This window comes from Bubalus bubalis, chromosome 1 (assembly GCF_019923935.1).
Source record: "Bubalus bubalis isolate 160015118507 breed Murrah chromosome 1, NDDB_SH_1, whole genome shotgun sequence".
Lineage (NCBI taxonomy): Eukaryota > Metazoa > Chordata > Mammalia > Artiodactyla > Bovidae > Bubalus > Bubalus bubalis.
In genome coordinates this window covers 83,305,359-83,328,504 of record NC_059157.1, presented here as the reverse complement: position 1 = coordinate 83,328,504, position 23,146 = coordinate 83,305,359, and the positions used below count along the sequence as shown (strand labels likewise).

The 23,146-nt window shown below is 38.7% G+C and overlaps 1 long non-coding RNA gene across 1 annotated transcript in view; it reads left to right on the top strand.

Annotated features, from left to right (window-relative positions):
• Positions 1–23,146, top strand: part of LOC123465728 — a 37,620-nt gene that overhangs the window by 3,995 nt on the left and 10,479 nt on the right. Inside the window, exon 2 of the long non-coding RNA XR_006641018.1 lies at positions 15,729–15,794. This is a non-coding gene — a long non-coding RNA (uncharacterized LOC123465728). The remainder of the gene's footprint in view (positions 1–15,728; positions 15,795–23,146) is intronic.

The following is a 23,146-nucleotide window of genomic DNA, read 5'->3' as shown; positions in this document are numbered from 1 at the left end:
GTAATTAAAATTTAAAAATCATGAGGCAGAATACTTCTAACAACAGAAATATTTGTTAGAACTATCCTTATGAGTTAAGGAGATATACAGTTCTGACTATTTAACTTAGATAAAAATCTATCTCAAGTGACAAGTTAGGGAATTTTTCATATAGTTTAGGAGTTTCAGACAAATAACTTGTTTAGATATGGTTTCATCAGGTCTCTGGTCTACTCTGTGTTTCAGTTGTATCTTCAAATTGGTGTTTCTCAAGGTGGCAGCCTGATGAAACATCCAAAGATCACATCATTAAGAGGGGATTGTTATGTGTCTCCAGAATTCTTTTCATAAATACCTATTTGTGTAATGATTGGTCTAATCTTCCAACTAATCTCAGTGGCCAGAAAATTCATAGAATTTGTCCAAGATGTCCAAAATCATTTGCTGTGTGGATTACTGTGACAAAAGGGGCAGTGAAGAACTTGAGATTATCTCAGTGATTATAGAACACTCAAGATATACCCAGTTCAAACCAACTCTCATAGCTACTTCATGGTGGAGAATTTTGGAATGATTGTTGAGATAACCGCAATGTCCATTCATGCAGTGAAAAACACTCCAAATAGTTTAAAATATATGCAAAAACACATGGTCTCAATTTCAGAGGTTATAAAAGATATTAAAAGTTCATAAATGTACATTGTCAGTTCTAGAAAAGTATAATTTCTAGAACTTATAATTATTGCATTCAAATTTTTAAAATTTTCAGTGATAGAGATCACTAACACATTTATTGTGCATTTGTGAACAAAGGTAGCCAATTTCATTGTATTTTCAAAATAAGTTATGAAACTACCAAAGACTCAGTCTGATTTTTATGCACCTTGGAAAACAGATTCAAATGTCCACTGCTGTCTATGGCCATAGTGGCTTCCAAAGCTACTAGAAAAAAAATGAACTTTTTTTTTTTGACCAAGAATAATCTTTCGATAAGACACTGTTAATCCTTAAAGATTAATTCTTAATCCCTTATTTGGGATTTCTGTCACTGTAGAACATGAGTTTAATTTCAAATGAATGAGTTTAACTGACACACACTTTCAGTACCCTTGGTCTTTTCTCTGTGTCTTGAAGAAATTACCATTGGTTCTTACTCTGTCTTTCTTGAGTCACACACAAATTGCTGCCAAGTGACAAGAAGAGAAATACAGGAACTCAAACATCTTTGTATAGAATATGTTTTGTATATAAATTAGTTTTGGAGAATGAATTATTATACCCTATTCCAGTAACAGCACAGAAAATTTAACTTTCATTATCAGATGGCAGAAAGCCATAAATTGTGTTCTGTGATGATACAGTTATTAGAAGAAATATCAATATTTCATTTCAGTATACATCTGTGTTCGTCTAGTGGTTTGAAGTTTAGAAACATATATAGTTGTATCATTCCATAGTATTATTTTCTCTTTTACCAATAGTTTTAAAAGTTATTCAAATGACTATGTATATATATAATATATATTTCAGATATTACATGTAAAAGTTATGATGGTAGTAGAAAAGACTAGGAAGCTCTAGATTAGATTTTAGCTCTAGCATTTAAGGTGAGGTAAACTTAAATAATCACTTAAGTCATTGTGGAACCTCAGGCTTCTTATGTGGAAAATAGGGCAGTTCTCTGTATGCATAGTGTTGCGGTGGAGAATCAATGAGATTAAATAATAAATCACAGGGTTTATTAGTTTTCAACATCTCAGTTCTACTCTTGACATAACTTAGAGGGTTATTGTAAGAACATAGGAGGAAACTGGGCTTCCCAGGTGACGCTAGAACCTGGTAAAGAGCCTGCCTGCCACTGCAGGAGACATAAGGGATGCATGTTCGATCCCTGGGTCGGGAGGATCCCCTGGACAAGGGCCTGGCAATTCACTCTATTTTTATTAGTAATAATTATTTTTATTAGTAATAATTCTTTACCACTGTTATCTAAATCAGTAGTCTCTATTACAATGAAAGGCGATTTGTTTCTAAAAAGGTAGTTATTTGAACTTCTGTATGGTTTTTGATTTCAGTAGCCTGAAACTGATGAGAAGAAAGTATCCATATTGACTTTTTTTATTTTTAAAATTCCCTCAATTTGGTTTTGAGTACAGATAGCAACATTTGACAAACTCAGAGCAAATATTTATATCATAAACAAAAGAATGAAGAAAAATTAATGAAAAAGATGTACACATCATACACAGAAAGTTAATTTTATTTCTACATAAAAAGGGATAACTATTTCTGAGCTAATGGGGGTGTATTAGGGATGAGTGAGGGAGGAAATGGAATTTAACCACCAGCGTGGTCCTCTATTCCTATCAGCCTTGACCACCACTACCCGGAAGTTACCCAATAGGAAGGATGGAAACTCCTAGATATGAGAATCTGTGGACAGATGTAATATTTACCCTTGACCCTGTCTGGAAGCTCAGGAAAATTCATCATTGTGGAATGTTCTAGCATGGAATCATTGCAGTGGAGAAAAGAAATGTTAGCAGTGTATGGGTAAATAGAAAAAGTCCAGAGATAAGTCCCCCTCACTATTTAAATTTTCCTACTGAATATAGAAGAGATTTGAAAATGTCCACAATAGAGTCAAGTATGAGATAAAAAGCAGTAAAGAGCTGAAGATGCTATGCTTGCCAAGGAGTTGGCATAGAAAGGGATGAAGAACTTTATGGTCAAGTTTGTGGTTCAGGAAGCCTAGCTGGCTTCTGAAGGGAGAATGTGGGACCTGAGGAGAGAGATGAGCTGATAGGGTGAGACTGCTAGTATTCTCTGGGTGTCATACTGCCATCCCTGCTGGGGAGAATGGAAAAATTAATCAGTAATGGATTCCTGAACGTTACAATGGGATTCAGAACATGCTACCCCCAAATGTGGCATCTTGGCATATGAAATACCATAAACTGAAGGAGTTCTTAAAAGGTGGCAGAAGCAGGAACGTCACTCTGACTCCTCACCCTCTCATCCTTCTTCTCTGAAACAAATTACAAAACTCTCATGTGAACGATACCTCACTATACCAGAAGGGGGAAGATATTCTTGTCACAAGGATTGGGAATTTGGGGTCAAGAAGTCTGTACAAACAATGATTGTTAAACCAACTCTTACCTTCCTAGTTACTTCTTCATTTGCTATCCTTGGCCCAAACCCCTTTGTCTTGTCAGTTCTTCACAAATATATTGTTTTTGTTGTAAAGGTATAAAAGCTTCCTGTCCTTGTCATTTCTTCAGATCTTTATTCTTTTGTGAGCACCCGTGTATATGCAAAAATTCAATATTATATGCCTTTCTCCTTCTTCTCTTTCTTTTTCAGTTTAATTTTCAGACTCATCTAGGGACCCTAGGTTGGGAAGATCCCTTGGAGAAGGGCATGGCAACCCACTCCAGTATTCTTGCCTGGAGAACCCCATGGACAGAGAAGCCTGGTGGGCTACAGTCCATTGGGTTGCAAAGAGTTGGACATGACAGAGTGACTAGCACAGGGACCCTAAGAGGGTTGAGAAACTTCTTCCTCCCCTATAATAAGTATATGCACAGTGAACCCTCCTTCCTTAATGTCACAACAGTAAGACTTTTAAAAATGTTTTTACTTATTTGTATCATTTATTTCCAGGTCATAATTTTTTGTTTCTTCAGTTTCTTCTGGTGTATCTTTTTCTTCTGTGCAGCCTCCTCTTACTAAATTGTTCTTTTTCAGTAAGGATCATCTCACTGTGCAGGTAGGGCTCATGTATGGGTTGATTGGACCATGAGTTCTGTAATTCCTGTGCCACATCTTTGGGGGCTTTTTATTCACCTGGATGTGTTCAATGACTAGAGAATCTGCCTGTAAGCCTTTAAGTTCAGTGTTACTCTCTGCACTTTCGAGCATGTGCAGTAAAAATTCAGCACTCTTTTTGAGCCACTGACCCTGTGTCCAGCCCGACTGTTTGGCCTGTGCACATTTACCAGTACTTCACCGTTTTAATGATGGAATGGCACACATTGCTTCTATAAAGGGCCACCCTTCAGATACTTTGGTGGCTTTTCAAATACATACACCCTTAATGACCTGGGCGGTTTCATGAGTGTTCCTAAAATGAAAACGAAGGTTTCAGCTTTGTGGTTTGCATGATTTTGTGGAGTTTTCTGGGTCAGGTGAATAGTGAACCACTAAGAGGTCACGTCAGGCTACTTATCAGAGAAGCAACGGTGAGACTCTTGAAGTTTTGATTACTAAAAGGAGAGTGGAGAGAGAGAGGACTCTGAATTTGATTGGCTATCTCATCAAATTTTATACAAACAGGAAGTGAATATGTTTATTATCTAAATTACTTCCTTCTGCTGTAAGAAATGAGCTTTTGAGAAGTATGTTGAATTTACTAAGAGAAAGATAATTCTATTTTTCAATGTTTAAATTGTTTGAACTACTGATACGGCAAATTTAAAGCTGCTATTATCAAATCGTATTTGTTAAATAATTATCAGTTTTATTAAATAAAAGTATATTTAATTAGCATTTATAACTTTTGGTCACCATGGAATAATCAGTAATTTTTGTGAGCTTATAATGTGTCAACCTTTAAAATCTAAAAAAGTAAAGATAACTGATTTGTTTAATTACATTTATTAACCACTCCTATCCACTACTCTAGGCTGAGTAATACGAAATTGCTGATGTTGGATAATTTTGAGCTACTAAAAGAGCAATTTCATTTAGTGGAATTTAATACCTTCCAGGATATATAGAGTGCTTTTTGGTCATTTCAGATTGGAAGCACCCAGAATAAATGATAAACAATGGTTGATAAGGTTTACAGGAGGATGTATTTAGCAAGAAACTTATTTTTATGATAAGCATAAAATTGAAAATAATTTTTTAAAAGTCATTGGATCTGGAAGACATATGTTTATGCTTCTTACAATTTAATCCAGTTTTTTTCCACTGTGGTCCAGAGAACCACAAAGAACTTTTTTCTGGTATTGACATTTGATTAAAGAAGACTATGAAATTATTTTGGAATGTTTTTTCAGATTTTTAATCATGTACTACTTATTATTGATCAAAATTTTCTGTTTATTTTTCTAACTTTTATTTATTATAAATGTTGAAAACATTGTTCAAGTCAACCTTAAACTTGATATGTGCATATATTCTTCAGTTCAGTTCAGTTCAGTTTAGTAGCTCAGTCGTGTCCGACTCTTTGCGACCCCATGAATAGCAGCACGCCAGGCCTCCCTGTCCATCACCAACTCCTGGAGTTCACTCAGACTCATGTCCATCGAGTCACTGATGCCATCCAGCCATCTCATCCTCTGTTGTCCCCTTCTCCTCCTGCCCCTAATCCCTCCCAGCATCAGAGTCTTTTCCAATGAGTCAACACTTGGCATGAGGTGGCCAAAGTACTGGAGTTTCAGCTTTAGCATCATTCCTTCCAAAGAAATCCCAGGGCTGATCTCCTTCAGAATGGACTGGTTGGATCTCCTTGCAGTCCAAGGGACTCTCAAGAGTCTTCTCCAACACTGCAGTTCAAAAGCACCAATTCTTCGGCACTCAGCTTTCTTCACAGTCCAACTCTCACATCCATACATGAGCACTGGAAAAACCATAGCCTTGACTAGACGGACCTTTGTTGGCAAAGTAATGTCTCTGCTTTTGAATATGCTATCTAGGTTGGTCATAAGTTTCCTTCCAAGGAGTAAGCATCTTTTCTTAACAGTAACTATTAAAGACTCATATATTGGAAGTTAGTGTTTATTAATATAGACAAGGTGGAGTTTTGGCTTTCCTGGTGGCTCAACTGGTAAAGAATCCTCCTGCAGTGCTGGAGACCTGGGTTCAATCCCTGGGTTGGGAAGATCCCCTGGAGAAAGGAATAGCTACCCACTCCAGTATTCTGGCCTGGATAGGGTCTGCAGAGTTGGACAGGACTGAGTGACTTTTACTTTCAATGCAAATAAGGTGGAGTTTTAGGATGTACATGAATGGAAGTGACAGTTTAGGTGAAAGGAGAATGTTTTGGGCAGGTGCGCTTAGCCCTGTCTTCTTACGCACTTCTGCTTTTTTGTGTTAACTCCAATTTCAGATGATTACACTTTATATATGGTAAAGTTTGCATTTCTGAGGTATATAGAGAAGTAAATCAGAAATAATTGGGATAATTCATTTCTTACCCTGTGTTTACTCAAAAAGCTTCCATAGTGCACAAGATAAGAAAAGTTAAAATCACAAATGTAAACCTGCTCTTACAGAAAGCAAGTTGGAAAAGCAGTATGTTTTCTAATGGAAATTATTGAAATATATAGACTATTAGCAGCTGAAAACAACTTTTTTCGTTCTCTTTTTCCTGAACACCCTTCTGCAAAGGCCTCTCCTGACCCCCACAGTGCTCTAGGCCAAGACCCCTTTTGGAGCAATCACAGCATTGAGTTTAGGGTGACTCTTCTTTGTGAAGAAACTTCAGAAATCCTGAGGACTGGTTGCCTCCCAAATCTGGAAAAGGGAATCAGATTCCATATATTCTTTCCATCTGTGATGTGCAAAGAACATAAATGTGTATGATCAATCTTGAAAACATTCCAAGAAAGTCATTTGGTGATGCAGTATTCATGATCTGTTGACATTCAAGATGAATCTGAGATGCCACAGTGATTCTCAAAGCCAAATTTATTAATATCTGTCAACTGGGATAATTTAGTATTTAAATCTATATCATTCTTGTCTATGTTTCTATACAAGAGATCTTCCATTTCCTTTCCTTACAAAACATTCCTAAACACAGTATCATGCTTCTGTTAACAATCCAAAGAAACAACTGTTTCACGTTTACTCAGAAACAGAATACCTCAGCATTTAATTATTTAGAAATAATGAACAATGACATCAGCATTTCTCAGTCTTCAGGTACATGTTGAGCTTTGAAAATCTGGTTCGTTGAAATTGTGACCAAGACATCCGGTTGTTTAAAACCTTGTGTTATTTTGGTCTTTCTATGAGTTTTTATGGAAATTACGTTTGCCATGGGAAATGAGATTATGTTAAGGTCTTTTCACAGCAAAAGGATCTTCCTTAAATTATTGTGGATTCTAAATTATTAGACTTTCTTCACTATGAATTTTGTCACAGATAAGATTATCACTTCTAAAGGAGTGAATGTTTTAAAGGCTAATGGCAGAAGTGGTGAACTGGAGAAAAACAAAATTAGCTAAGGTAATTTCCTTCCAATTTGTGATAAAGGCCAGAGTCTGAGATGGGAAGAAAGGAAGAAGCATTTGGAAAAATGAAAGGATTTGGAAATGAAATGTAGGGGAAAATGGGTGGTTAGAGAAAGAGTACCAGTTGTTAGAGTTTGCAGGGTTTCAGAGTCTTATCCTGAGGAATGCTGGTCAAGTAAAAATAGAAAAGGTAGTACTCATACGGATAATTGTACGATTCTGCTCTTAAAGGTGTGATCTAATTGAGAAGAAAGTCAGAGAGACATTTGTTGGCATCAAAAAGGTATATTCAGTTTTCTACTTTAAATTTTAAAAAATTTGAAAAACAGAATATAATAAAAAATGCCATTGATGATCTGAGGTAACTGAGAGGAAATTGCTTCTCTTTGGACTGAGAAGAGATTCAGGGAGGAGAAATGAAGAGTGGAAGGAAAATTCCTTGAGTACTGAGCATATGTTGGATACATAAGTGAACTATTTCATTCACGCTTATCTTCTAATGCTCACAACAGTGGTTCTGTTAGTAGGTAATTTTTTTCTCTAAAAAAGTTAAGTGCTCAAAAGGGTGGGGATATATGTACATATATAGCTTCTTCACTTTGTTGTACAACAGAAACTTAACATTGTAAATCAAATATACTCCAATAAAAAATAAAAGAAGTTGACTTCCCTGGTGGCTCAGACAGTAAAGAATCTGCCTACAATACCAGAGACCCAGGTTTGATCCCTGGGTTGGGGAGGATCCCCCGGAGGAGGAAATGGCAACCCACTCCAGTATTCTTGCCTGGAGAATGGACAGATGAGCATGGTGGACTATAGTGCATACAGTCCATGGGGTCTCAAAGAGTCAGACACAACTGAGCGACTTAACACTTTAACTTTCACTTGGACAATATCAGACAGTTAGTAATAGTGCTTGGCTTTCTTGAATAAGATAACAAACAATCTATGAAACAAACAAAACGAGGAAATGAAAAGAAAGAGAAACTGAGTAGAATATTTGTAACTGGATAAATAAAGAAGATAGACATTTCTGCTTAGAGACAGCATGTGAGCAAGAGAAGAAATGATATAAAATAGGGTATAGTGAGTATTAACTTCCCTGGTGGCTCAGACGGTAAAGCATCTGCCTACAATGTGGGAGACCCAGGTTTGATCCCTGGGTTGGGAAGATCCCCTGGAGAAGGAAATGGCAACCCACTCCACTACCCTTGCCTGGAAAATCCCATGGATGGAGGAGCCTGGTAGGCTATAGTCCATGGGGTCGCAAAGAGTCGGACATGACTTCACTTTCACTTTCTCAACCTAGGAATCCAGCTTTTAGGATAAGTTCCTGGTTCATCTAACTCACTGGCCACTTCTCAGTATCCTTTGCTGACTCCCCCTTCACATCCCCAAACTCAGTTCTCTGGACATCCCAGGACCAATAATAGGGATTTGTGGCAGAAGACCCTTAAAAAAAGCAATGTTCACTATTTTTTTAGATTCCTTTTCTGTGTTGGGTATACTGAGTTCCCCTTGTTTAATCTTAAGTATTAAGTGTCTATACATGCAATGGCCTTGTATTTGAAAACAGCCTTGAGTGAGAGGAATAGTGACCAATGGGAGGATAACTGTCAGCAGTTGTATTTCAGAGTAAGAGGTGACCAAGAGAATGACCATAATTCCCTAGAGGAATCATAAGAAATCTTGGAATTCTGAATGTCCCTCAATATGGGGGACATGAACCTGATTTATATATATGTGTGTGTGTGTGTGTGTGTGTGTGTATGAAAATTGACCCAGAAGAACAGGATTTAGAGGAGAACAAATTAAATATATTTGACCCTTATAATTCTATTTTAAATGGATTTTATTTTTGAAGGTTAGAAATAGAAGATTATAAAAAGTTATAACTAGGAGGGTAAGATCGCATGAGAGGTCTTGAAACTTGTTAGCCCTTATGTTGTTTATTATTTGGGTTGCTAAGTCATGTCCAACTCTTTTGCAGCCCAATGGACTATAGTGCGCCAGACTCCTCTGTCCATGGAATTCTCCAAGCAAGAGAACTGGAGTGGGTTGCCGTTTCCTTCTCCAGGGGATCTTCCTGATCCAGGGATTAAACGCATGGCTTCTGTCATGTCTCCTGCGTTGTAGGCAGATTTTTTACTGCTGAGCCACCAGAGAATCCCCTGTTAGCCATATGTGGATGCATATAATTCAAGTAATAATTAAAATAGATGGTCTCTATTTGTGAGATTCACCTAACCTGTATATAGCTCATGGTAACAGTGAATAGCTCTTTGCCCACTGAAACAGTGTTCCATTCACTAGATGTAATCTGTAACATTATATCTGCTCTGAACAGTGTTTTAAAACTTTAAAAAATAGTTTCCAATATTTAAATGCTGGGAGATTTCATAGAATCATCTGAAATTTTGACCTTTCCTGCAACATGGTGAAACACTGGCAGAAGCAGTTTAAGTTCACAGAAGGCAGTAAGCTGGGGCTTAGGAGCTGGTTGCTGTCTGTTCTAGGTGGAGCCAGTGTGCTCTGGTTCTGAGTGGTCCACACATCTGTGTCCCTCTTTGTCTCCTTTTGGGCTTCCCTGGTGGCTCAGATGGTAAAGAATTTGCCTGCAGTGTGGGAGACCTGGGTTTGATCCCTGGGTTTGTATGATCCCCTGGAGAAGGGAACAACTACAAACTCCAGTATTCTGGCCTGGAGAATTCCATGGACTGTATATATACAGTGCATGGGGTCGCAAAAAGTCGGACATGACTGAGCAGCTTTCCCTTTCACTTTGTCTCCTGTGTAACCCTTGTAGGCATTTGAATTGTTCTTAGGAAAAGAGGTTGCTTTTAGTCTCAATGATGGCAGTGACAGCACATCAGGATTGCGGGGCTCCTGCTGTTCGAGAGCATTAGGATCACTGTTTGCCCCCATCCCCACCCCAGAGTCCTACTGACATCTCTGACTGCTAGGTATCCATTTGGAATCTTGGAACAGTCATCTACTAAACAGCTTAAGAGGATAAATATCCCTCTGTCTACTTCCAGGGAGTCAGTTGGTTTTCAAGATACCTGGGATAGAGGCCAAGGGACAGCAGGCAGACCAGGAAATTACTGGAGGCTAAAGGTGGAAGTGTGGAGAAGGCAATGGCAACCCACTCCAGTACTCTTGCCTGGAAAATCCCATGGACGGAGGAGCCTGGTAGGCTGCAGTCCATGGGGTTGCTAGGAGTCGGACACCACTGAGCAACTTCACTTTCACTTTCACTCAGGAAAAGAGACCTCTCTATATTCAGCCCAATATCTTGAAACAGACTCTGTTGGTTATGGAAATACTGTGCTACCTTCCCTCCTTTCTCAGGCTTCAGTTCAGTTCAGTCCATTCGCTCAGTCGTGTCTGACTCTTTGCAACCCCATGAACCACAGCACGCCAGGCCTCCCTGTCCATCACCAACTGCCAGAGTCTACCCAAACCCATGTCCATTGAGTCAGTGATACCGACATCTCATCCTCTGTCATCCCCTTCTCTTCCTGCCCTCAATCTTTCCCAGCATCAGGGTCTTTTCCAATGAGTCAGCTCTTCGCATCAGGTGGCCAAAGTATTGGAGTTTCAGCTTCAACATCAGTCCTTCCAATGAACACCCAGGACTGATCTCCTTTAGGATGGACTGGTTGGATCTCCTTGCAGTCCAAGGGACTCTCAAGAGTCTTCTCCAACACCACAGTTCAAAAGCATCAATTCTTCAGCACTCAGCTTTCTTCACAGTCCAACTCTCACATCCATACATGACCACTGGAAAAACCATAGCCTTGACTGGACAGACCTTTGTTGGCAAAGCAGTGTTTCTGCTTTTTAATATGCTCTCTAGGTTGGTCATAACTTTCCTTCCAAGGAGTAAGCGTCTTTTAATTTCATGGCTGCAATCACCACCTGCAATGATTTTGGAGCCCCCCAAAATAAAGTTAGCCACTGTTTCCCAATCAATTTGCCATGAAGTGATGAGACTGGATGCCATGATTTTAGTTTTCTGAATGTTGAGCTTTAAGCCAACCTTTTCAGTCTCCTCTTTGACTTTCATCAAGAGGCTCTTTAGTTCTTCTTCACTTTCTGCCATATGGGTGGTGTCATCTGCATATCTGAGGTTATTGATATTTCTCCCGGCAATCTTGATTCCAGCTTGTGCTTACTCCAGCCCAGCATTTCTCATGATGTACTCTGCATACAAGTTAAATAAACAGGGTGACAATATATACCCTTGACATACTCCTTTTCCTATTTGGAACCAGTCTGTTGTTCCATGTCTAGTTCTAACTGTTGCTTCCTGACCTGCATGTAGGTTTCTCAAGAGGCAGGTCAGGTGGTCTGGTATTCCCATCTCCTTCAGAATTTTCTACACTTTATTATGATCCATACAATCAAAGGCTTTGGCATAGTCAATAAAGCAGAAATAGATATTTTTCTGAAACTCTCTTGCTTTTTCAGTGATTCAGCGGATGTTGTCAATTTGATCTCTGGTTCCTCTGCCTTTTCTAAAACCAGCTTGAACATCTGGAAGTTCACGGTTCACATATTGCTGAAGCCTGCCTTGTGAGATGAGTGCAATTGTGTGGTAGTTTGAGCATTCTTTGGCATTGCCTTTCTTTGGGATTGGAATGAAACTGACCTTTTCCAGTCCTGTGGTCACTGCTGAGTTTTCCAAATTTCCTGACATATCTTTCACAGCAGCATCTTTTAGGATTTGAAATAACTCAACTGGAATTCCATCACCTCCACTAGCTTTGTTCTTGGGCTTTGTAGGCCCCAAGAAATAGCTGAGTAGCTGTGACACAGAGACAGAAGGCATTCCTTGTAGAAGAATCAGGAGACATATTTAAAGTTGGAGGAGCAGCTGGAGAGCAGGGGAGGGGAAAATGGGTTTCTAGAGATGAAGTAGATGAAATCACTAGTGAAAGTCCTTTCAGAGGGAACTCATATTCAGGAGTCTGACGAATTAACAATAGTTAAAACAGTCTGTTGAGGAACTTCTTTAACTTGAGACTGTTTAAAGAGTTGTTTTCCAAATTTTAACAGCAAGCGATTTGTCAGAAATAATATCTGAAGAGAAAAAAGAAACACTTTCAGTCAGTTAAGATGGTAAATGTAAGCACCAGAAATTCTATTTGAATACTTTTAGGTAAATACATACTATGGTAGAATCACATCTAATGAGAAAGTTCTGTTCTAAAGTAAGAACATGAGACAAATATCACATATTAGAATTATCCTTGAAAAATTCCAATACTGCCCTTGTATCACTAGAGTGGGGCTTTTGCATTAAGCTGGAGAAATGGGTGACAAGATTGTGACCCCATCGACTGTAGACCGGCAGACTCCTCTCTCTCTGGGATTTTCCAGGCAATAATATTGGGTTGCCATTTCATTCTCCATGGGATCTTCCTGACCCAGGGATCAAATGCGTGTCTCCTGCATTGGCAGGCAGATTGTTTATCACCAAGCCACCTGGGAAAACTGTTGCACACCCTGGGGAAATGTGTAACAAGATAAATTAGGGGATATCTTCCCATTCCCCCCATCCATTCCCACCCCTCAAAGTGAAAGCCCACTGAATAAGAAATTGAATTTGTATAAATGCCACTCCGTGTGTGTGCTCAGGCCCACTCCATTATGTATTAAATAGGTTGACTTTGAGGTTTTATGGTGGGGTGATTTTTGGTACTCTTTTTAAAAGTGCTCTCAAGTTTGATCTGTTTTTCTTTTCATCATGCTGTTTCTAACATAAGTGAAAGAATGTTTTTATAAGACATTTAGTAATTATGGCTTACTTACAATTGCGTTATTTTGGGTAACCATGAACGTTTTTTTTTTGAAGGGACAGGCTGTGTTGCATCTAAATATGGTAAAGCTAATGTTGTGTTTTTTAAAGCACTGGTTACGCCGTGTACGTGGGATGTGTTAATGTGTAAATAACAGCCTGATAAAGCATACTGTATGGCCTCAATTTTCTTTCTGAGCTTGCATGTAAGGGAGTCGCAATCAACCAAAGGAGGATTAATCAACCCAAATGCTGCCTACACATTAGGACACATCACACTTCTCTTCACAGTTTGTTAGACACTAGTAACTCTCCTGCTTTTAAAACCACAACAGACAGCTGTTTTCCCACACTTTTTAACAGTGTTGAACAAAAGAAAGGGGAAAGGCATGGAGCTGGAAAAGTTTTATGACTTAAAAAAATTAACACTGACCTTATTCTAAGACCTGTAACTTCCTTTACATTCTCATCTCACATATATTTACATTTCTCTTCTTATAATTCACATGTACTTCTTATCTATGGCCTTGTTAACATTAAGTGAATCAGAAAAATACTGAGGATTTAACTAAAACATCATTGCTTTCTTTAGGATCCCCAAACAAAACCTTGTAAAGAATTTATAAATGTTTTGAATAGAGCTAAAATCAACACATCTGTTTTTTGATTAGTGACAACTTTTAAGGTGTGGTTGGGGACAGAATTCATCCATCTTTGGCTTTGTTCAAGTTTGCCAAACTGGAAGTTGCATACCAGCATGTCTGTGTCTCTATAAAATTGTTGTATTCTTAGCATGACCCTGGGAAAAGATTTTTTGTTTTTCTTTTCTTCTTCCTAGATTGGTCCAACAAGGATTGAAACAAATTGTGATGTATATATCTGGAGTGCATTTCTCTTGCAAGAAAAGGCTGCTAGGGATAATGGCATTGAAACATGTATAATATCATATATGAAACGAAAAAAAAAAATAAAGTTTGTAAAACCAAAAAAAAAAAAAAACAAAAACAGAAAAGGCTGCAGTAGAATCAACCCAAATAAAATTAATTTGTTAAAATATTTTCTTCTCAAGGGCATGTCACGTTTAGAATTAGCTTATAGTGTAGCTGAATAGTACTGAATTGAAAAGTACTCTGAATTTGATTCGTATTTGTTGCACTAATATTTGCCAGTATTTTTAAAAGCTATGAAACTTGCACTGTTGAAAATTGCATGTGTGTGATTTGCATGTGTGTCATCCCAAGGAGTATCTCAGTGATTCAACTAGGTTGTTCCTGTTCATTTGGTAGACTCATATACCATGTACAAACTCAGTGAGCTTATCTGCCACCTGCTTGCTGAGGACTAGCGATTCTTTATGCCTGGAAAACTAGCTTTTAAATGATTCTATTTGCATTTTAGACAAGAAACCATCAAATATAGATGTACATTGTAGATTATTTTGGCTGTGTCAGAATAAAGAATATAGAAAAGGTACAGCTTAAACACCATGGTGCAGATGGAGGTACTCGAGCTAAAAAGAAATGGCATTGAAATATATTTACATCTATGTAATTACTGCATCATAAATAGAAGCAAGAACTACAGTCTATGCTCTTTATATTTAATCCCTAATGGGCAATTTACCAGGCTCCCTCGAAAGTATAAAATGACAATAATCAGTGTTCTCAGACCCTTAGCCATCTTTACTGCATATATAATTAAAGGAATGAGTTCCTGCTTTGAGCGTTATATTCATGAGGACCTCTTGGACTGTAATTAGATACATTATCTTTATCACAGCTCAGGGTACATATTTTATGCAGCTCTTTTACCATTAATTTTGCTACTATTTCTCTTTAGTCACAGGGAAGAGATGGTGAAATAAAGTCACTAGTGAGTCATTGAGTCAGACAAACCAAAATGCATGGCCCTCCTAGATGATGGGGTTATGTAAGTCAGCACGTGCATTGACTGGGACAGGATTTATGAGCCAGATATTCTAAATGTCTTTTCTAAATATCTTGACTAGTGATATGAGTAATAGAGTGTTACTGGCAGTATGGTATTGTTATTGTTGTTGTTCAGTCACTCAGTTGTGCCCGACTTTTTGCGACCCCATAACCCAGAAGGATGGTATAGAGTTAACAGATCAGCCTGTGAGGGCTCAAAGTTGCCTACTGAGGTGTTCATTTGAAATTTATTTATGGCTAATCTCAGTTGGGTTGCTGGGAAATACTTCTATTCTGCTAAACAGTTTCATTTTGTAGGAAGTTTCCCTTCCCTTTCTTTCCACTGTCTCTTCTCTCTCTCCCCCACCCTTCATACGCACACATACACACACACACACACGTAATACACGATCCCATAAAATGATGAGCTTCCTCTTATAAAGATATCCTTTGAAATTATTTAACCATTGTTAAAGAGTTTATCTTTCAAATCTGAACTGGTGAATTTATGATGGTGAGGAAATTGTTTATGTTAAAACCATTAAAATGAAAGTTATGAACAGACAGTTCTTTGGGCAACAGGAAATGAACCAGATTGTGATTGGGTTTGAAGTTTATATCATTTCCAGGGATAAAGAGACTCTTTGATGAGTAGAGAAGCTGATTTGACTCTAAGGTTTCCTTGTCAATTCCTCACATCTGTGAGTTATGAAGCTTTATTCTGACAGCACAAAATTAACTCACTCTGTTGTCTTGATTGCTTTCCCACAGTGTTTCCTCCATGGCTCTGTCCCAACAATTGTTGCAGCAGGAGAATGAGAGTGGCTTTGCTTCATGGTAGGTTGGCCCCATCCACCGTGAGGGTAAGGAATCTGATATGGGGAAAGCTAGCCAGGAGGGAAATAGTTCTCATTACTTCAGTAGTCAATGGCAAAATTTTAGGTAGAGAGTTTTATCCATTTAGAGATGTGATGGTTGCTTTACCCAGCATGGGAGGAAAAGGCTAACCAGTTTTATCACCCTTTTCTTCCTAATTAAAGTTTAGGGTAAAATCATTTCTCCCTTACAGAGGCCAATGGGAACATCTACAGTGGGAAGTTTTTGGCCCAAAGCCCAGTACAAGATGCAGTGCAGAAATACTTTCCAGTATTGGGGCATTTGATGGTCACTGAACAAACACTGGAACACTATCTTGATTTCAAATTGAAATGCTTGGGAAGGTGGAATGTTTTAGCTCTGAATAATGTGCTATTATTCACATACTCAGGAGGATTAGAAAAGTCTCAGAGCTAGGTATGTCTGTGAAGAAAAAAGGCATTGTTTGTGAGTAATGATTTTCACACCCTTTATGATTTCTGGGAGATTTGATTATTTTGATAAATTTTACATCAGTTAATAGAGGATGTGCATAGATGAGTAAATAAGCAAGAATTTAAATTTCCTTTGAAAGCTTTATAATGTAGATTGTCATTTCTTGGGCCCCTTCGATTCATTTCACTGTTGAATAACATGAAGAGTCTTGGTTTGGAGACTAGCAAAAAGGGACTTGACTATTAATAGAAAACTGTGTTGAGTCAGATCATTACTTCATATATATTTATATATATATATACTTCATATATATATCATTACTTCATTCATATATATACATTTTTTTTCTATTCAAGTCACTCTAATGAGGGATGAGTGGCTGAAGGAATGGCCGTTTGTAGGAACCTGGGTACATAATCTGAAGAAATTAATTCAAAACACAAAAGCTCTTAGAAGTATCATATTATCTTAACATTTTATGACACCTTTTTATTCTTCTTTTTTGTATTTATCAGATAGCTTTTAATTAAACATAGTAACTTATAAGAAATAAAAACAATTTTATTTGTTTTTATTAAAAGTCAACAGTTTTAACTTGTTGACTTATTTAAGTTATTCAGTATCTTGCTATGTGTATGTATACATGTCCATATAAACATATATAGTTTATATATCCATAATCTCTGTTCTTTAACAGAAATGCAATTTTTTTTCATGTGAGAAAGTTGAATTTTGTTTAGTGTGCACAGATTTTACTTTAAAGGCAATGTCAAGGCATTAGAGGGTCTCAGGAAGAGTTATGCCATCAGACACAGACTGAATGGAGGATGAGTTGACTGTTGATAAAGGTAGAAGCAAGGGCACCAGTAGGGAGGCTATTGCTAAAATCAAGTTAGAAAAAGAGTGGCCTGCACTGAAGTGATATAGTTTATATGGAGAGAAATGAGCAAGATTATAATCTCAGTACAAAGCCAAATTGACTTAGCTGTTGAACTAGATGTGGGATGTGAAGGAAAGAGAACAGTCATAGATCACTTGCTTGGATTTTGGTCTGAATAACCTCATGAAGGGGTGTCATTTACTTGGATGGAGACGACTAGGGAAAAACGGCTTAGACGTTGATAAAAATAAACCTTGTTTTTGTTGTGTTAAATTTGAGGTGCCTAGTATACATTTTTCATGATATTCATTAAGTAGCAACTGGCTTTACAAGTGTGGACCTCAGGGAAAAGATTGAGACCTACTATATGAATTTACAATTCATCTACATTTACATTTTCTTTAAAGCCATAATAGTAGGTGAAGTATGTGTACATGGAAAAGAAAATGGATATTAGATACAATCTAGGGAGTCTGTGTAAACAGAGAAGAGAAAGAATATGAGGTCAACCTCTTGGCTAGTCTAACATTTAGGTTGGGGAAAAAGTTCAACAAACAAGACTGAGAAAGTGCAGTTAATATATCAGAAAGTAAATCAGAAGAGTATGGTTTCCCAGAAACTTAAGAGATGAGAGGTTTTGAAGAAGAAGTAACCATCAACTGTGAAAATACTGTTTGACTAAGAGTGAATCATTTGAGAAATGTGAGGACATAGAAAGCACTTATCTGATCTTGCAAGATAGAAGTCATTGTTAGTCAGCACAGAATATTTGGTGTGGTAGGAATTTCAGCCAGTCTAGGGTAGGTTCAAGAGAGTGTATAAGAGGAAATACATTAAGCACTGGCAGCAGTTTAGAAAAGAAGCAGAAGAGACAAATGGGGCAGAAAAGGAAAAGGAGTAGTGGTCAAAAAAGGGATTCAAATGTGGAAGAGAATTCAGCCTGTTTGCTTGCTGGTGGGCACAATTCAGAAGGGAAGAGGAAATGGTGATGTAGGCGGGCATGGGGATTGATTTCAGGACAGAAGTCACTGGATGTGTCAGTAATTGGTTTTGGGAAATGGGGTTATTTTCATTTTCTCAGTTAATTAAAAAGTGAGATTATCAGCTAAAAGGGAGAAAGCAGAGATGTTGGAGTTTTGAAGAGAGAGGTGTGATTAAAAGCAGGGAAATTGAATTAATAAGGAAATGCATTCATGGTGAGCTGTTAGATATGATAGTAGACTGTGGCACTGAGGATCCAATGGTTAGGACTTTGGAGATTTTAGGATGTGTTAGATAAAAGACGCTTACTTCTTGGAAGAAAAGTTATGACCAACCTAGATAGCATATTGAAAAGCAGAGACATTACTTTGCCAACAAAGGTCCGTCTAGTCAAGGCTATGGTTTTTCCAGTGGTCATGTATGGACGTGAGAGTTGGACTGTGAAGAAAGCTGAGCGCCGAAGAATTGATGCTTTTGAACTGTGGTGTTGGAGAAGACTCTTAAGAGTCCCTTGGACTGCAAGGAGATCCAACCAGTCCATTCTGAAGGAGATCAGTCCTGAATATTCATTGGAAGGACTGATGTTGAAGCTGAAATTCCAATAGTTCAGCCACCTGATGTGAAGAACTGACTTGTTTGAAAAGACCCTGATGCTGAGAATGATTGAAGGCAGGAGGAGAAGGGGCAACAGAGGATGAGATGGTTGGACGGCATCACTTACTGGATGGACATGAGTTTGAGTAAACTCTGGGAGTTGGTGATGGACAAAGATGCCTGGCATGCTGCAGTCCATGGGGTCGCAAAGAGTTGGACATGACTGAATGACTGAACTGAACTACTACTAATAATAGTAATGAAATTTAAAGAGATTTGGTGATACATCTTTGCTTATGCAGCTGGGGAAGAGGCAAAAGAAGAACGAGAAACCAAGTTTTCAGATTCCAAAGACACCCACTGTGTAGCCTTCCAAAATATTAATGATCTTAAATACTTCATCCTTTGTTAAGATTTTTCTGGCCATGAAGTTTCTCAGATAAATTTTGTGCTTAGTTGTCATATTTTTCCTGTTTTAAAATCTTATTTTGTTAGTGACAAAGTAAGGACTTATAATAGAGGGACTCTTCAGAAACAGTAAATAATCCCTGAGTGAGATTCTTACAAGTCATCCAGTACCCACTCCCCCATTGTATGTTAGAAAACTAAGTCCCAGAAAAATTAGAAGACTTTTAAAATGTCATTCAAATAGTTGCTTGGATTACAGCAGGGATTATATTTCTTGACAGCCATCTCAATGTGTTTTCCATCATGTTACACTGTCGATCGAACCTTAACTTCAAAAACCCTAAGTCTGAGAGCTGGAAAGGACTCTAGAGATTGAACTTCACCTTTCTCATTTTATGAAGGAGAAAATACAGATCCAGAAGATTAAATTGTTACTGCAAAGTTATCTAGTGAGTGTAATAAGTTAGTATGGGACCGTGCCTGCTTCAGGTTTCCACTGAGGTACCATAAGGAAAAGTATCAAATAACAGTGTGGACAACTTGTGTCCCTGTCCTCATATCCTGATTTTTAAAAGGAAACAGAACCCAAAAAACCATGACTCTTGCACCCCTCTGCCAAATCAAGGACATAAAAAAGATATCAGAGACCTTGGAAAGAGACTGGTAAGGAGATCTTTTTGGAGAAAGTTTGTGCTTTGCTTTGAGCACTCAAAATTAAATTTTGGAGCATGCTAATTTCTGAGCCCAGGCCTTTGGTGATCTTTGAGAGAACCACTTGATGTGATACCAGTAGATTTGGTGATAAGAGTCGGAAGAACACTGCCTTGGCTTTGCTTAAACTTTCAGAGTTCTCACAGAATATACCACCACTTCTTGTGAATCAGATATGGGTCATTTAAAACAAAAGAGCCAACATGAGACTTTTGGCTCCTGTCCCACAGTGCCACGCAAGGGGCAGGAAGACCTCTGCAGCAGAAGAAAGAAGGTGCATTGTGGGATGTCCCACTGCCAGCCAGCATAGAGGTTCATTTCCCCAGGGATTTGGGCTCTTTGGGACTCAGGAGCCCAGGAGGGAAACTCCACAAGGCCCAATAGAAGAAGCTAACTTCTGTCTTCCTTCAAGGCCAGAGAAGACTGTCAACCTGAGATGGCACTAGTCCAAATAAAAACCATCTGATCTCTTCATTCACTGCAGTGAGTGAAGGAAAATCTCAACTAGGACAGGTGGAGGGCAGAACACCAACTCCGTGAAGCAAATCTGGATTGTGGAAGAGAAGATTTAGTGATCAGAATATTTCAGTAGATATTCTACATGCTGAAATGAAACTGTTTTTTGACTTACCAATATTTTAAGACATTGTGTTATCTAGGAGTGAGTGGGAACAAAAGCCCTGTGACTGTCAGAATTTTCATCAGGGGTAAGAAATTCATGGACAGAGAAATCTGGCGGGCTACAGTTTCAGATCAGATCAGATCAGATCAGTCGCTCAGTCGTCTACAGTTTACAGGGTTGCAAAGAGTCGGGCACAGCTGAGTGACTAAACCTTACTTACTTGGGGAAGGATACACCCAGGAGAGGACAGAACTGAAGTTGCATTTTGGTCACAGTCTGTGGGTCAGCATGCTGGGACTGCAAGAATCATCACACAGTCTTCATTGCGCTCAGCTGTCTCCAAATGAAAGATGTGAGAACTGAAAGAAGAACAAATTTGTTTGGCTTTTATGATCACTTGTCACAGAAAATTAAGAAAATATTCTTACCTTAGTTTTGTGTGTTTTTTTAAAATTTCACTGCAAAGCAGATTTTCAGGAATGTTTGGTGAAGAATGAATGGATGACATAAAGTGGTGCTATCACGGAGAGGCCTGAGATGGGGAGACGAGCAGAAACAGCTGCAGACGCTAATGCCAATCAGAAATGAAGCTAACGTCTGGGGCACCCAGGGAAGAAAGACACAAACATTGTGCTGTGTGCCAAGACCAGCCCCCGGGCCCATCCTAGTTGTGTTTAGGACACCAGCAGTGAAATGTAAATATGGGTCAGCCGAGTTATTTTACTTAGGCCAAGGCTTTCAGTCAGAAAAAGAACACATGGAGCTTGCTGGCCTGTTTTGAAGGCTGTGGAACCTGCCATAAATCTTCTTTCCATCTCAGAAGGATCAACAGGGGCAGCAGGCGCCCTGCCTTTTTCCCACCACTACTGGCTCTGGCATATGCTCAAAATCATCACCCCTGCCTTGCACTCTCAGAACTGGACTGCAGCCACCAGCGAGGCTTCTTTTGGACTTCGTGTCCAATTACAGCACTTCTGCCAGCCTGAATGGCTGGAGGCCTGCAATGAGTGACTCTTAGCGAAGGTCCAAGTGTCTCCAGACTGATCCATCTCACAGACTGGCTGAAGAACTTGGTTTTGGATGCAGGCTTTTATTCTTAGGCAAAACACAGTATCCTTATGACACAGGCAATGTTAATGCCACATCCCCTGTGCTATATCGTGGTGTCTCTCAGTAATAAAACTGGAGAGAAACATATAGAAAAGATGTGGCAAGAAATCATAAAGCAACCAACCGGACTTCTTGGTGGTCCAGTGGTTCAGAACATGCTAATGCAAGGGGACATGCGTTCGATCCCTGGTCTGGGGAGATCTGACATGCCACAGAGAAACTAAGCCCGTACACCACAACTGCTGAAGATTGCACCCCACAACAAGAGAGTAGCCCCCACTAACTGCACAAGGCAAGGAAGACCCAACCCAGCCACAAATAATAAATAAGTAAATAAATAAAATTATTAAAAAAAAAAAAGCAACCAACCATGTTTTGGAATTGGATTGAAGGATATTATAAAGAGAAACTATTCTTTATACATTTATAAATCAGCCATCAGATCAGATCAGATCAGTTGCTCAGTCGTGTCCGACTCTTTGCGACCCCATGAACACAGCAGAGCCTAAAGAATAGTTAGGTTTCAAATGATTACTTGTAGACTTTCATGGAAGCTCTTCAATCATATGGATTGTTGTGAAAGTTGTATTTCTTTCCTTGATTGACTTAGTCACCCTTTAACTGTATTTCAGGTATATTTTTAGTTAATCTACCCTCAGCCAATGCCTTTCCTTGTCACACTGCCAGCCATTTCAGGTTTTGTTCTATTGAAATATGAGTACTGAACAATCGATGCTTTTGAATTGTGATGTTGGAGAAGACTCTTAAGAGGCCTTTGGACTGCAGGGAGGTCAAACCAGTCAATCCTAGCAGAAATCAACCCTGAATATTCACTGGAAGGATTGTTGCTGAAGCTGAAACTCCAATACTTTGACTGTGATGAGGAGACCCAACTCATTAGAAAAGACCCTGATGCTGGGAAAGATTGAGGGCAAGAGGAGCAGGGGCGACAGAGGATGAGGTGGTTGGATGGCACCACCAACTCAATGTACATGAGTTTGAGCCAACTCTTGGAGATAGTGAAGGACATGCTGCAGTCCATGGAGTCGCAAACAGTCAGACACGACTGAATAACAAACAATATATTACCATAAAACATATATGGTGTAAAAAATGTAGAAATGTGCAGTGCTATTTAAAACAATTTTCTCAATCCTCTTATTTGGTAGTCTGCAAATATGGCCACAGTTCATCTCTAATTCCTGTATCCAGAGTCTTCACAATGTGACTTTACAGCATCTGTTTCCCCACTTTTGAAATCTCAGCTGACTGTGTAGCTTGCTTTGGCCAGTAGAATGCATAGTGTGCCTGTTCTAAGTCTAAGGGCCTCAGAGGCTGTTTCTGTCACCCTGGCCAATAATATGTCAGTTGGCACACATGTGAATAAGGCCATCCAAATTTGGTGAGTGGCCGACCCACCCGCCAACTGTAGCAGCATAAGTGAGCCAAATGGAGATTAGCTAACTTGCCACCTTACACAGAACTGGGAGCCAAAAAAAGTGATTGCTCTGAACCACTAAGTGTTGTGTGGTTTATTATGTAGTAATAATTGGTATATCTTGTTATGTCATT